We start from the raw sequence: 16,779 nt of genomic DNA on the forward strand, positions 1-16,779 counted from the left end.
TTGCGCGCTCACACACACACACGCAGGGATTTGTTCCGTGTCTTTTTTTTTTTTTTTTTTAAGGGGCTTAAATCCAACCCTTAAAATTAAAACCATCCCCAAATTTGGTCTTGGAAATAATGCTGGCTTTCACATTACAGCGCAGGGCTCCCGCCCCCATGCCGCTTTATGCTGCTTAAGGACAATTACTTTCCGCGGGAGGGTCGCTCAAGGGGGGACGGTACGGGGGGGGGGGGGGTGCGTGTGTTATTTTGGGCGCATGCACACCTCTCAGTAGCCTCTAGGTCTGCAATACCCTGAGCATTCTCGGCCTCCACCAACCGGGCTTGTCCCCGGCCAAGGACTGGAGGAGGGAGGGAGTCTTCAGTCCCGGCAGGGCATTCTATCACCAGCTTCAGTATTTTGCACCTTCGGTGTTGAAGCAGCGACAGGCAAGTACAAGTTGGCTTCTTCAAAGGTAGATCCCGACCAGCCAGCCACCAGTGGGCAGCCCCGCTGTGTCCCCCTGCCCAGACCCCTCCCAGGGACTCCCGAAGCCCCAGAGGAGGGGGCGGGGGTGACGGAGGGAAGCGCATTCTCCGGGGCTTAGAGCTGTCACGGAATTTGACACCCGGAGAGGCAGCTGGTCCTTGGCCAGGACTCTTGATCCTTCTCCCATGGAAACAGTTTCTCTCAGTGAACCTGCTGGAATTCTCAGTGAAATCTCACTTCGTCTTTGCTTCCTGGAGCGTTTAACCAAGGCCGCACTTCCCACTTTGGGGCAAGGAAGGTTCCAAATGGAACGGGGCTCCAGGTTGCAGAACAAGGTAAGCTTGCCCCGCTAAGATGACATTGACTGGGGGCCATGGATTTAAGGAGGCCATCCTCCCCCAGGCAAGATGGTAAAGTGAAGTTTGCCTTGGGCTTCCCTTTCCCCCATCGCCCTTCTTGGGCCTCTATTCCCTTCTTCTCCCCTATGCTGGATTATCTTTCCCCTACCCCTATTCATACCTTAAAAAGAAAAATTTCTCTGGGTGGGTGGTTGATTGAGGGACTCCTTTATGCTCTTATTTTCAGCGTTTTAATGTTCCACACTAGAGGCCAATGCCACAGTATGATCTGAAATGCCTCTCTTGCCCCCTCTTCACCTTCCATCCTTGCTTCCTTGCCTCGGGTCTCTGTTCCCCTTTCTTTATCCAGCCTACCGATATTTCTTTGCTTTCCCCCATTCTAACTAACTTCTTTCCTGTCTTTGAAAATATGAATCTGCCTAAAGGGAGAAAGGGGAGAATGTCGTGACTCTGTGTGTAATATTAATATAATGCTAGTGTTATAAGATGAATGGATTGATGGTTTATGAATCATTTGATCAAGTATCGCTGGACATTTACTCTGTGCTTTTTATTTAACTTTTTCTTGTGTGGAATGACCAGACCATTCTCTTGAAAATAAACTACCCCCAAAACTTTCCTCCAAGTGCCCCTCTACTTTCCTCTAGGCTGTGGGCATATGAGGAGGGGATCTAGAGCCTGTGGGAGAGGCTCATTCTGTCCAAGCTGGTGTAGTGCTTTGTGCTCTCAAGCCGTGGATTAAATAACAAAAATCGCACATTACTAATAATAGCTGACATTTATCGAGCACTTTATGGTATTGTCCTAAGAACTTCACAAGCGTTAACTTATTTAAAACTCATAATGATCCCATGAAATAAGAAATATTATGTCTATTGGTTTACACATGGCGCAGCTCAGGAACAGATGATTTAAGTAATTTGTTCATGATAACACAGCTAGTAAGTGGGGGGGGGGGCTGAGACTGAAACTCAGATTCTAGAACACAACACAACCCGTCATATATCTCTGTCATCATATATTCATCCCTCCACTCTGTGCTTGGCATTGTTCTAGTCACTGATGATAGAGGAGTGAATAAGGCAACCAAGATGCTTGAACCTATATCGTCCATCTCCTTCAACTAAAATACATCAGCAAACAAACTAGGTCATTTCACATAGTGGTAGATGCCACAAAGAAAACAGAGTAACTTGCTAGAGAGTGGCGACCTTCACATGGTGAGGGGTCAGAGAGGTTCTCTTTGTGTTGGTAACATTCAGGTTGAGACCTTGAAACATTGAGGAGAGGATATGCAAATAGCTAGTGAACATATGAAGTGGTATTAATTATCTTTAGAAATTATGGAAATACAGATCATGCCACATTGAGATATCATTTTATACCCATTTGGTTGGCCCTGAATTTACAAAGTTTGACAATTTCAAGTGGTTGGACAGGATGTGGATCTACATGACCTTCCAACATTGCTGGTGGGCGTGTGAACTGGTACAATGACTCTGGAAAACAGTTTGGCATTTTATCCTAATTTAAACGTTTGTACACCTGTGAGCCAATACTTCAGCTTCATTCTAGATTTATACCAATAGAAATTCTTGCATATGTTCATCAGGAGATATGCACATAAATATTCATAAGTGGTTCCCAATAATGAAAACCTGGAAAGATCTCCAATGCCCATCACTGATGGATAGATGAATAGTGCCATATTGTCATGCTGAGGAATATTATACATCAGTCAAAATGAATAAACTAAATGGCACATAATTAATTGGATTTTAGCAATATAATATTAAGTGAAAATTGTCTATAAGATTACATATAGCATGATTATCTTTTATAATATTAAAGACTATTGAAATAAACCCCCCCATTATGCAGGATTACATGTAAATGTAATACCATTATATAAATAGGAAATCAAGAGATTGAGAAATGAGATTTGTACTTACAGTTACCTTAGATGGGGAGAAGCAGGAGGGACCATATTGTTAGAGGCAATTAGGGGCAAAGTCCCAGCTGTGTTTTGGCTGGCAGGGCCAGGAATGCTTATTCTATTAAAAATAACTGCTAAATAATGAAATAAAACAGGGAATGCATGGACTAAAAATGAGAGTATATGATGAACCAAATACATGTATTAAGATTAACCTTGTTCTGTGTGCTGTGGTTCAAGCTGGAAGACAGGAAAGAAGACACCTGAGTCAGACGGAAGGGAGCTTGATGTGTTATATTTCTAAGGAAAAGAAAGGTGGTTGGAGTAAAGGTGTGCCAGCAGGTCAGAAAGGTAGACTGGGACCAAATCATTCAGGGCCTTGTAGATCAGGGCCTTGTTAAGAGTTTTAAGCAACGAAGTGAAGTGATTGGGTTTAAGATTTTAAAAGGCCACTCTGGATGCTCTGTGGAGAACAGACTGTGGGAGGGGCACTTACAGGGCCACTGCAGTAGTAGAGAAAAATGGTGGCAGGAGCATGACTATGTTTCTGTTGGTTATTTACTGCACAGGGTGCCAGCCTAGAGGTCAAGTGGAGGATGAAAGCCGGCCCATGTTCTGCTTGTCAGCAAACATCCTGGTGCTGGGCTGTGAAGGCCTGGAGGAAGGGCACCTTTTCTCAAATATGCACAAAGGGCTCTGTAAGCCTGCAGTAGCTCAGTGGTGGGTTGGGATCGTGAGAATGGACTTGAAGAGAAGTGGACGGATTCAGGACATATATTGGAGGTAGAATGGACAGGACTCACTGATGGATTATATACAGAGGTCTGTAATTTGACTGATGACATTGAGGCTGTTACAAACAAGAAGAAGAACAGGAAGGGAAGAAAATCATCATTTAGATACATTAATTTTGAAATGCTATTAACAGCCAAGTAAAAATGTCAGGTAGGGAGCAGGGTGTGAGTCTGAAACTTGAGGAAAAATTTGGGCAAGAGACATAAACATGGGAACTTGAGAACTGTATGTAGATGGTATAATGCAAGTTCTTCCATTTAGTTATGTCATTATCAGATTGTGAATTCCGTTGGGACAGAAAAATTTTATTTGGCTTTTTTATTTCCAGAAGGGTGTAAAGTAGAATAGCTTATCAATAAATATGAGTAAAGTAGATGTCAGAAGGTTCAATAGACAATATAGATGTAAAGAGATAGAGGGGAGGCAGAGGAGGTGTTCTTGGTTTCTCGACCTTGCCAGTGTCTACAGGTGCAGCTCTGTCGTTTCCAATCCCTCTTGAGGCTGATGCAGGTCTAATGGTGGTGCCAGCCCATTAGGGGTTTTGAACTGGGGTCTTGGCCAGTGTCCCATGTGGGCACCCAGAGCTGTTCAGAGAAGTCAGGAATGGCAAAGACTAGTGAGTAAAGACACAGCAGCCAGGAGAGTCTGGTATGTCAGAGAAGGAAGGTGAAGGAACACTGAGCTAGATCAGGAAGTCACCCAGAATGTGGAATAGAGTGAAATCAGAAAGAACAGAGGACCAAGAGGCTGAATGAAAGGATCCAAGGCAGTTGATACAAATAGAGCCACAAGTTTGGTTTAAAGGCCAGTGAATTGCAGGCATATGAGTTCTGTCCAGAAGGTATTCAGCCATGTAATATCAAAATAGGAGACATATATTGAAGAAGATAAAAATACAAGAAACATTGTACATAGGACAGTGACACCTCAGGCCTATTCAAAGTAGGTACCTTGGGACCTGACACAGTTCTCCCAATCACCATCAGATGCCCCGTCATATTTTCCTGAATCTCATCACTGGTCCGAAATCTCTCCCCTTTCAAAGGTGATTTTAGTTTTGGGAAAAGCCAGAAGTCACAGGGCACCAAATCTGGGCTGTAGGGAGGCAGAATCACCTGGCTGATTTGATATTTCACAAAAAACCTGCAGGAGACATGATGCACGAGCCGGCACATTGTCGTGATGAAGCTGCCAACCACCAGTTGCCCATAGCTGCGGCCTTCTGAATCATCTGAATAATTTCCTTAGAGGAATGTTCAAGCTTAATGCAAAATCTGATGCAGATTCATTGCTCTACTGGCTCAGTCATTTTGAATGCGACAGCCACACAGTAATACACATGCTCACTCAGGGGCATCTACCACTCCCACTGACTAATACAGTGATGTTGTCATTGTTCATGCATGAGAATTCCAGTCCACTCTCCTTGGCTGCCAGGTTACATGGATGTCACACAGACCGTTCTCATTATATTAATGATCTGGACTTTTCTGGACAGACCTTATATTTGATCATCTTCAGGTAATTAGCTTGGGACCAACCACAACTTTCCTACCAAACCCCAGCCCTACAGGACCTCAGTCTGTGTTGTCCATTGTGACATCTCATTTAGGAAATGGTTGCTGAGGCCTTTCTAATGCCAGGTGTCCCATCTCATCACCCTGCTGGGCCTCCTCTGCAGCACTTGCCTTTACAATAGACTGGTGCTGGCCCTGCCCTCCTACCTTTGGGCCTGACAAGTTTCTTTCATGTCACCACATTCATCATCCTGCTGACATCTAGCTTCTCAGCTACCACCTGCTTATTGCAGTTCACATCTCTTTACCCATCTCTCTTGTTTCCTCAAATGGTTGCTCAATGACTCTGTTCACTGGTATGTCTCGGGTTCCAGCATAGTGACTGGCTTATGGTATGTGTACAGGAATTGGGGAAGGAAGGGAGGGAGGGAGGAGAAAGAATTCTCCTTTTCTTGCTTGGCATTAAGATGATGAAAATGAAACCGTCTTATTCTCACTAATGATAACCATACACGGACCTCTCTTTTCTCAGAGAACTGGGTACAATTTTACTTAAGAATTTAGGCTTTGGGACAAAATAGGCCTAGAATTCAATTCTAGCTCTACCACAGACAGCTTGATGAGGTCACTTAACCTCTCTAAAAGACTCAATTTCTTCATCTGTAAATGTGGATAATAACAAAACCTGCTTATATTGTCGAGGCTTTTTAAAAATCCTCACCCAAGGACTTTTTTTTTTTTTTTTTCCATTGCTTTTAAGGAGAGAGAAGGGAGGGAGGAAGGCAAAGAAAGAAACATTGATTGGTTGCCTCCTATATGTGCCCACACCGGAGACAACCTGCAGCCTAGGCATGTGCCCTGACCAGGAATTAAACCCGCAACCTTTCAGTTATGGGAGTGACAGTCCAATCAACCGAGCCACACCAGCCAGGGCTTGTTATGAGTTCCAAATAAGATAATGTGAAGCTTCTTAACATAGTGTCTGACAAATGATAGGGATACAGTAAAGTCTAATTGTTAGTATTTTCCAGTGCATTTAATTGTCAATTCCTCCTTTGTTGATTGGCTTCAAGGAATACTTCTAATTCTGAGAGGAGGAGCCAGTGTTCTGGTGAAAGGTAGTAGTCATTTTTGGCAGATGAGGGATTATTCCTGTGCACGTGGGCATTTGCTGTTTCATGTCTCACATTTCACATAACTCATGGCCAGCCAGGAGTCTGAATAACAGTGAAGATTCAGAATTTATTTGTTCATCATTTCATAAACAATGATTAAATGTCTTACTGTGTATGTTAATAGAGATAGTGTGATGACTAAGATGCAGTCCCTGCTTTCAAGGAAATCATAGTTTAGTTAGGGAGGCAGATAAATAAACAGACAATTACAATGTTCATATCACTTCTGTTGTAGGCCCTAACCACCCAATGAACATAGTAGTAGTGTGGCCCCTTGTATTTGCACATACACTTCAAATCACTTCATGTGATTTTCATAACAGCTTTATGAATTGGGTAACAATTACAACTCTCATTTTATGAATGAAATCTGTGACTCCATTGAGCAGATGCTTTAAAATAAGGCAAACTGTCATATGCGGGATGTTGCCAGTCTGTCTTCCAGCCTCTTCCATTGTCCTTCCATTGTTCTTATTCAGAGGTCAATCTAGTTTGCCCCCCTTGGAGGGCTGGGTTTAAGTTTTGATTCCGAGTTTAGCCCCTTGGAATTGATGGCCAAGTTTAGATTCCCTATTGGGACTTTAGCTCTCTGTTGATTTAAACTGACAACACATTCCATTCAGATGGCTTTGTGCAATTTTCTGATCTCCAGGACTCCACCTCGGTACTGGCCTCAAGTCAAAGTCAATGTGAGGGGCAAGACAGCTCCCCAGAAGGAAGGGATTAGAGAGAGAGAAGCTTATGCAACTGGGAAGTGGAGGAAGTGACAGAAGAATCTTTCCGTTCCTTAGTTTCACAATGTTTGTTCAGTCATTAGTATTGCTAGGTGTTTCTCCTGAATGGGAAAGAAATACAGAGGTCACTTTAGCCTTTAAAAAATGCAGTGACTTATTTACACTTTCTCAGACATATTTTAAAAGCAGTCGATCATTTATGAAATACTTAAAAGTCTTCAGATATAGACTACATCAGTGATTAAAATCTGCCCACAGTTATTTACATAAGGAATATATTTTTGTATTTTTAAAAATTTTTAGGGAAAGTAAAGCTCACAGACTTTATTTGTCATGTGATTTTAATGTGAGAAAGTGAGTTTGTTGCCCAAAACATGAGCTTTTCAAATATAATCCTGCATTTTTCATTTTTGTGGGAGACACTGTTGTAGCAGGTGTTTGTGCATCCACACAGTGTCTGGGTGGGGTGGCTCAGCCACCAGCCAGCCCTGCAGTGCAGCAGGGGGCAGCTGTTGACTGTAGTGATTCAGAAATAACCGAAAGAGCGATTCCTTCCCCAGTGACTTAGAGTACTGATACTATCTTATGCAGGGAGAAATTGGTTAACTGGTTGTTTTCTTTGAATTTAAATATGAAGTTTGTGAAACACATGAAAAATAAAAACCATCATTTATCAAAGGTGAGTTTTGAAAAGGGTTTTTGGAATTCCATTTGTGGCAGTGTATTAGGGATCAAGTTACATGCTAATTGATTAGTAAAGAGATCCTACTATAATTTTTATTTTGTATTCAGGGAGAGTAGTCTGAATTCCTAAAAAGTCTAAATTACAGGCTGTGTGTTTTAAGAAATAGCTTTATTTTACTTTGAATTCATGGAGTAATAGTATCAACCAAGTATTTTGCATGAGAGTTTCTTCTTTCACATATGCATAACACTCATGTAATTATTAAACATCAGTTTAAAATAAACAGGTAAATCCTTTAAAAAACCCGTTTTCTTTTTAAGGTGGTTAAATTTTTATGGTATTAATTTGCTTGACAGAACTCTTCATTACATCTAGGTAAACTCCAGCCTAAGCTACTTCAAGAGAGCATAATTTCTAAATTACTAAAGCCCCAATGATTTTTACTGTAAGGTCAGATTGAAAACCAAGCATTCAGTCACAGACAAATCTTGATTTTCTACTTAACTTTAAAGGAGAGATTTTTTTCTTTCAGGTTTGAGAAAAATTTATCACCTGATTTATATTGACAGCTTTGATGTGTTCTGGAAGAGACAGGCCTTGCCAATCGCAGTCAGCTGTGCTCAGTACACTCCTGACTCCAGACTCCAGCCTCTGTTGTGGATTTAAAACCTTTTTATACAGCTTCTCAAATAAATGACTAACCAGGACTAAGCCAAAAATGATGATTACCATGTACACATGCCTGAAGATGCTGGCTGCTTTTTGTCCAGACATCTCTGTCCAATTAGCACCGATTGGATGTTCCTGTTACCAAGCAAAACGGGGGCCCAACAATTAGTGTTGAGAAAAACAGGTCTTTATTTACAATATTCCCACCTGGGGGGTGGGGGGTGGGGCGGCTGGGAACACTTTAGCTTGGAGCCCTGTTTTCCCCCTAGACCCAACACTTCTCGTGCTTCCCAAAGGGCCATAAAGTAAAGCCAATAGTTCCTCATTCCTTATCTGTCAGCTCTCCCCTTTAGGATCTGGGGTACATTGCCCTCAGCCTCCTTATAATAGACCAGAAAAGCATGTGCCCTGTTACACTGGATCATGGTGGAGTCCAGGAAAGGGACAAGTCCTAAGGGAGTGTCCTCTCTATCAGCATTGCTGATAGCTCCCAACCATCTGTGCCTTGTTCGGGAGCTCCCCCCATGTCACAGTGTTCTCCATGCTCTTAATCCAGAACTGTGTGGCACCTCCTTAACACCTGATCTCATGGCCGGCTGATGGGGTTCCTCTGCAGTCTTCCAAACCACATGGCCCTGCCCTCAAAATGGCTGCCGCCTATCCCTCTGGCTGGCTCCTTTTCTTCTCCTTGAGGCCAGGCAGTGGCTATCCCTATCTGTATAATTAAGAAACTAGCTACTGGCCATAGATATGCAAAGTACCCCAAAAGCTGCACTATCTGCTTCCCCCATCCCCAAAACCACAGGCCCTGGGGAATCTGGGGATGGCCACTCTGTAACATTCCTGCTGATTTTTCTACCTTGATTGCAAATCAGAAATCTGATTTTGTCTTATGTGGAATGGTAGAGATAAATAAAGATGGAACATGATCAGGCCACACCGTCGTTGGCAGCCGTCCGTCTCGAGAGACGATGGTATAGCTTCTTAAGAGTCTATCTGCACCGCCGAGAATGGCTGTGCAGTCCGACTCAGGAGTGACCCGGTATCTGTCTCCTCCCGTGTTGAATTGACATCTTACGATGACGCTGGAGTGTCCTCTCCAGTGAAGCGGAAGCTACAGAGCCTGGGCAGGGTGATATGGAGGGTCTGCTGTTGCCCATGCAGCAGACCCCCCCCTCTCTTCGCAGTTGAAGGGTCCAAGGGAAAGACGGAGTCAATACAGCTTGGCTTCAGGTGCGCCGCAGGAGTTGCCTGTGTTGACTACAACGTCAAACCGCCTTAGGGACTCCAGCTCCGGATTTTCTGTCGGGGTTTACTCCCTTAGCCTTTCCCCTGAAGAGGTATGCCGCAAGGCAGCGGAGGTTTTTTGGAATCAGAGTTTTCCTTCTCTGATGTGCCCTGACTGGAAGATCGAACCAGCAACACTTAGCTCGCAGGCCGACGCTCAATCCACTGAGCCAAACCAGCCAGGGCCACACCAGTGCTTCTTAAATTCACACTTTTCAATACACAGATTCCTGGGCTCTATTCCCAGAGATTCTGATTTAGAGTCAGAATTTCCAAGAATTTCTGTTTTTAACAAGTGTCCAAGTGATGCTAATGGGGCAGGTCCATGGAACACACTAGAGACAACACTGGCATAAGTCATTAACTTTGAGGAAACTCAGGTCATTACAATGAAACCATGTTACAGAGCAACAGTCACCAGGACATGACCAGTCTAGCAGAAGAAAATTCAGCAATGCTAGGGTAACCAACTGTGCAGTTTGGCTCAACGGACATGGTTGTAACACTGAAAGTCTTGTGTCCCAGGACACCGCTCAGTCGCAGGCAAACTGGAAAGTCTGTCACACCAGAAGGCGTGCTAGGCTAGCTTATTATGGCAGGTTTATTATGCTTTGAAGTGATCTGTGTTTTGCTTAAATTTTAAGCCCCTAATGGGTTTCAAGACAAGCCACTGAGCATACTGTGAAATGGCATGTAACCAAGTGTAACCGAGGCACTGCTGGTTGAAGGCTTCAGCTTTTCAAAACCTCTTTTCTCACGAGTCGTGGTAGATCAAGGGTTTCTAAACTGGTGTGCACATTGGAATCACCTGGGGGAGCTCAAGAAGAAAGAAACAGGTGCCTGTGTTCTCTTCCCCCAAGTCCCGTTGTGAATTAATTGGTTTAGGGTGTGGCCTCTGCTCTTGCAGCTTTAAAAGGTCTCCAGATGATTCCAATCTAATGACAGCTCTGGAAATCACCGTAATAAGTAGTCTCCAAAGATGGCAGCTACGTATACCTCCTTCTCTCTGCGCACAATGCCATTCATCACATGAAGAGGTAGGGTCTGTTTCCTGTCCCTTGAGCTATGCTGTCTTTTTAAACTTATTTTTAATAATAAAATTCAAAGAAAGTAAATTCTGGGGCTTTGAGCCCAGGCCATGAGAGGACTGGTAGCTTTTGCTTCCTCCGTCTTTAAATACAGCCTCCACGGGAGGGGCCCGACTATGTATTCTGAGTCTAGAGGGCTGTAACTTCGCTTGCCTCAGGGAGAGCAAGCTGCTGCTGGAAAGAGCAGCGAGACACAGATTTTTGAGTGAGGCTTCGTTGGACCTTTAAGCCCAGACCAGCTAACAGCTGAATTTGGCCAAGTGAGTGACCCCCGCTGGTGCCACCAGGATTGGAACCATGTAGGCAAGCCCTCCATATCTTTGTGTTGTCATTTCATCTTGGGTAGGGAGTTATGAAATACTATATAGCTGAAATACAAGTGTATAAGTGTATTCCTTGTCCTGATTGGTAATAACAATATGAAAGGGGCATTTTGAAAGGTCCTATATAAATGAGCAGTTGCTTTATTTGTTATCTCCAGATCTCCAAAACACAAAGCAAAATCAAACCCATATCACTGAATATTTGAGGGGAAGTTATTTAATTAATAAAGTTATTAGTGATAGTGAGCAAAGAGATTTCACTGTTGTCAACAAAGTAGCTTCCACATGTCTTCTCTTGCATCTTCTAGAAAGCAGAGCCCAAGACAGTGCTATCAGTTTATTTGGGATGTGCTACCAGAGTGTGAAGGTTAACAAGGCTAGACTAAACACAACGTGATAAAATGTAAGCCATGTATTACCACACTAGCTGCCAGCTACTCTTTAACAGGGAGCTGGGGTGAGACTCATTATGTCACTCCACACGCATGCTTACTTGGCATGTGGGGCTCTTCCAGAAAGGTAGCAAGGAGAAACTATACATTGTGATAGTTTATGGCAGAGAAAAAGAAAGCGCATAGCTTCCCATCTCCTTCTTACGTCATTTCTTGTTGGTGAAGGTTTCCCCCATGGGAAGCTAACTACGCATAATCTTGACTCTCCGGTGGTTGCTTGGGAATTGGGCACCATACCACAAAATATGTTATTTTTCCCAAGTCCCAAAGTGGAGGGGCACTTGCTCATGGAAGAGGTGCTCACCAAGAGAGACAGGAGAAAGAAGGAATCTGAACAAGTGCAGAATGCTATTGTGTGATTCTTGTTTGATTTTTTTAAAAACTAAAAATTCTTAAAAATTTTTTTTTACCAAAACAAACATTATGAGATAGCTTGGATACTACTTTTGCAAACTACATCCTGAGGCTGAATTTATCCAACAGTATACAAGTAGATTCTTCTTCTGATGTTAGACATATGCTCAGTATCAATTTCGACATAAATGCTTTCTTCTTTGGCTCCAAGGATTTGGTTCTTATTTTAGTGTTTTGCAGAGTCAAGTCTTTTCCGGCATGGAATGGAGTGTGCATGCGTTATAGCCTTTAGAGGGAAGCAGGACAGCAATGAGCTGTCACTTCGGAACATCCATTCTTTTTGATGAGCTGTTAACTCATACTAGTCAAGTCTCTTTCTGCAACAGGGAAAGAGATTTTGAGTGTAAACATTATGCCATGTTTAATAATTTTATGAGGCTGAGTTGTTCCTAAATGTCAGTGCTTTATATGACTGATACCATGACATGGTGCAATGTAGTCCCATCCTGTCTGTAGGAGCCATTATGTAAGAGAATCAGAAGTCTATTTAACACATTGAAGGGTTTATTGTTTGTGCATATCTTTTCTGAAAAACAGAGTTCTCACTACTTTCTCAGCAATCTGCTGATGAGATTTTTTCAATTGTTTTATGTATATAAGCAGTGAAGCTCTCCAAGTAACGTTGAAAGGGCAGGAAAAAAGAATTTCCTTTGTGAAGTTAAGGTGACCATTGCTTTTCCTGTGAACAGGTAACCTCCCCTCCTATTTCCCATAATAGAGGTGAATGATTGACTGTGATGATAGCCTTCTCTCCTTGGGCACCAAAGGTGAGAGGGGGCAGTTCTTCCCCTCATATTTATAGAAATATTCCTAGGTAGTAAACACAGAAAGACTCTTGTGGCATACAGCAAGATTTAGAGGTTTATAAAACATCTCATATTTTTGTTCTTAAGCCATGTTGCAACGTGTGAATGGTCTTTGGAAAAGAAAAGCCTGTGTCATTGTGCCAATTATTAGGTTCACCTTATTCTCAAATGAAGATTTAAAATACAGTTAATGTCCAGTTAGTCTCCACTTCTGTGAGGATAGAGTTTCTAAATGTTCCCTAGATTAGCAGTACATCTTTGGACCTAACTGTTGCTCTTGAATGGAAGGTATGCTCTATATATAGAGATAGAGAGGTATTATGTATTTAATAATTCTTTATTAGGTGAAAGAAATCCAATTCAAACTGGCTCAAATAAGAAAGGAAATTGGTTGGCTCATGTAAGACAAAGGCTGCAGGTAGGGCCATCTATAGCCAGCATTCACGCAATGATATGATAAAGAGCTTTCACCCTTTTTCTTTCTCACTTTCTAATTTTGTCTAACTCTTGATTCTTCTTTTGTCTCTGATGGCTTTGTTCTCAGGCATGCTTTTTTTCTTGTGGCTTCATGATGCGCACCAAAAGATCTAAGTGTCATCTCTAAAGCTTAGTTTTGTTTTAACAAAAATTCTAAGACTGAGCTTAAATGGACAGGTATATTCAGATTTGGAAGGAATCTAAGAATAGAAGAGGGGTGATTCCTAGGGGAAACTCAAGATGCTGTAACAGAAAAAGGGAAGAGGATGCCAGGCTGGCAAAGATAACAAACATCCACTACTGTGGAAATGGGGTTCACTTTCTCCTCATCGAAGAGATTCAGTTTTGAGAATGCACATGTCCAGCTTTGTCAGTTATCTGAAAATGGACCCAAGTTTCAGGAGCAGACTCACATTAACTGAGCCCAGAAAGACTGATGTATAAACTGAGTGCTGATTTATTAGTTCACAATGAGAAGGACATTCTAACAAATTCAAATGCCACTGTTGACTTGAGTGGTCCATTTTCTCCCCTTAGGCAAACAACAAAGAAAACCAATCAGAAATATTTACTAAATGAGAATGGGTCAGAACAGATGAGTGTAATGGTCCACTGGAGGATCTGTCCTGGGAGCTGGAGGACTGACGTTTCTAGGGGACAGAGCCACATTGTTTCGGAATGCTATATGAGAGTTTCTGGGAAATTTTGATGCTTTGAACTTTTTTTTTTGGCTAGTATATATCAAAGAGTAGCCGCCACCAGCTGCATTAAAATCACCAGGAAGCTTGATAAAATGCAGAACTCTGGTTTCACCCAGACCTGATGGAAGGAATCTATTTTTCAACACACTCTCCGGATTTTGTCTCTGTAGTATGAGAGTTACTCCTCTAAGCTAATTAAACTCTTCTGTTCACACAATATTCTAACAGAATATAAATGACTAGATTCTGCTTAATAAATTATTAAACATTTTGGTTTTGGCTGCTTATCATAGCTCTCAATTTAAGGCATTTATAGGTTCATTTTAATTTTAAAATTCTGATTAGAAAGTAATTATGTAGAAAGTTAGGAAAGAATGGAAAAATACAATAAGGGGTTTAGTGAAACCATCCGTAATTTCATTACCATTTATTATCTTTCTGTTTTGTGTGTGGGGATCCATACACTACACCTCCCACAGGGGTCTGGGTGATTCGATTCCTCCTTTATTTACTCCAATTTAATTTCAGAGCATCTCTCACCATATTGTTAGTTTTCACTTACATGAAACAAATATATTTTTCTGGGAGAGAGATTTTTAGATGTGTTCTTAGTAAGGGAATGGTTTAACAAAGTCAGAGGTCATGGTTGATGGTTGTCACAAGATTGGTAACTACATTTAATCTTTTGGTGAAGTTGTTTACAAGTTTAACTGAAAAAAACTAAATTTACATGAAATATTCTAATGAATGTATTTTCTATAACAATTATACTTAGTCTCAAGGTCTGAAATCCTTGGAAGGTAACTATTAAATTAATTTCTGAATACTACATGAAAGATTTTGCCCCTTTTAGAAAATAGTCTTGGGTAGAAACTCAACTTTGAGTTTATAAGATATAGACAAAACATGTGTTTTTACAGAAAATTTATGACCACATAGAAATTTTATGGCTACATAATGGTCTGTAGCCATACCAGACCTTATTGACTCACTGTTGCAGATCAGCTGAGCCTGTCAACCTGGGCCTCAGCTTCCCAATCACAGCTGCCTCACAGTCTCTTCACACTGTGTCTGTAGGTGAAAGCCTGGCTGCTGCCACTTATGCTGGTATACATTTCAGGGTCTCCACACACAGCACCACCACCAAGGAGAGATTTCAGAGGCTCTGCCTTCCCTCTTAGTGCTGCAAGGGCCAGGTAACAACCCAGAGATTAGGGGATTTACTGCATAATGAATGGACTTTGACCAAAGAGAGATCAGAGAGGAAGGGCCCATGGACACACTCCTTGCCTTTCTTCTCATACCTGCGGACTGTTCAAAGATGCAGGAGTTTATATAGCCTACCTTGAGATGGCATGGCGGGCTGCACAGCCAACTCCATCTGTGGCAAAGCTATTGCAGCTCAGTTACATGCCGTTTTGTTCATGGCAAAATTATGCTCAGAGAGTGAGATTGTCCTTGCCCATAATTTACTTAGCACTGGTTCACTTTGGGAATTATAATTCATAATTATATTTCACAAGCCAGGATAGTGTCTCTTAATTAGCCAATAAAGGAATAATATACTAAGAACCAATGTTAGAATGATTATACTACAGTTCTAGGCAAAGGGGAGATGAAGAAAGAAAGTCCAGATTTAGCTGAGGTGTACCTTTCTACCCACAGAACCAGTCCTTCCAACTGTCAGCTGTGGCTTAGGTCCCTCACTGCTGGGGCTGGTGGAAGATGGCAGTAGTGCTGTGAGACATGGTGGGATGCTCTGAAGGTTATTACCCTAGAGACTATTACACAGCTTGTGCCATTGCCTATGAGGAATAGCCTCATCAAAGCAGGAAGAGATGTCCCTTCTTTCTTGAGACTGCTGCATGGTTTAATACCACTACCCATCAAGAATAACTTAGCCATAGAAGGCACAAATGTCTCAGGGTCTTAGGAGAGCTACTTAAGTCAGCAAGGAATAGCCTCGCCCAGACAGAACACGTTCAAGTTGCTGTTCAAACCTATTGCTTTCTACAGTTCAAAAGTCCATCACATGGTGGACAACACTGCAGTAACTAAGGTGGCAGTGATGTCATTAATGGTCCGCACCACTCCAGGTGCAAGAGTTGGATACAAAAATACTAACGTTCCAACTTCTGAAGAATTTAATAAAACAAGTTCAAACCATAAACAACTTAAGCCAAAACAAGCTTTTAAAATGTGAATTTGAAATCATAGCAATTCAGTACACAGCGACCCACCCTGTGGTTCCAAATCACTTATATATTTATTTATATATCCTAAGGATCTAATTCCTTTACAAATACAAGTTCACACATCAATACACCCTGTGATTCTAAATCAATTACAATTCAATCACAATCACATTTTCTGGGTAAATGTCCTTCAACACACTCAGATCAGTAGACAAAATATAGTTCCCCTACTCTGCACTCTATAACATGGGGTTTCATTTGAATATGTTCCCATGGTAAGTGGGCATTATTTTTCTTTCTTATCTTTCTGATCTTCTCGAGATAGGATTCAAAGGATAATATTTACAACTTTCAGAATTTTGCCAGAAACTTACTGGGGCTTCTTATTATTGCCCCTCTTTATTCTTTTAAAATGGAGAGAAAAGTTATCTTTCCATTTAAAAAAAATTCTCATTGATTTTTGTTTTCTGTGAGATTCCAAGAACACATTTTTATTGAAATATAATTTACATAAAACATTATACCAGTTTTAGGTGTACAACATAAGTCAATAGTTGTACATGTTACAAAATGATCACAACAAATCTAGTTAACATCTGTATCCATACAGTTAAACATTTTTTTCTTTTAATGAGAAATTTTAAGATTTACTCTCTTAACAACTTCGAAATATACAATACAGTATTATTAACCAT

The 16,779-nt window shown here is 41.6% G+C and overlaps 1 protein-coding gene across 2 annotated transcripts in view; it reads left to right on the top strand.

The window, feature by feature from the left end:
• Positions 1-314: 314 nt before the first annotated feature.
• KCNN2 (potassium calcium-activated channel subfamily N member 2) overlaps positions 315-16,779 on the top strand; it is a 382,062-nt gene continuing 365,597 nt past the window's right edge. For both annotated transcript variants that reach the window (XM_090276594.1, XM_090276595.1), the window contains exon 1: positions 315-806. The gene's annotated coding sequence lies outside the window, so the exon portion shown is untranslated. The remainder of the gene's footprint in view (positions 807-16,779) is intronic.

This window comes from Furipterus horrens, unplaced genomic scaffold (genome assembly GCF_987537825.1).
Source record: "Furipterus horrens unplaced genomic scaffold, mFurHor1.1.pri manual_scaffold_5, whole genome shotgun sequence".
In the NCBI taxonomy this organism is placed as follows: Eukaryota; Metazoa; Chordata; class Mammalia; order Chiroptera; family Furipteridae; genus Furipterus; species Furipterus horrens.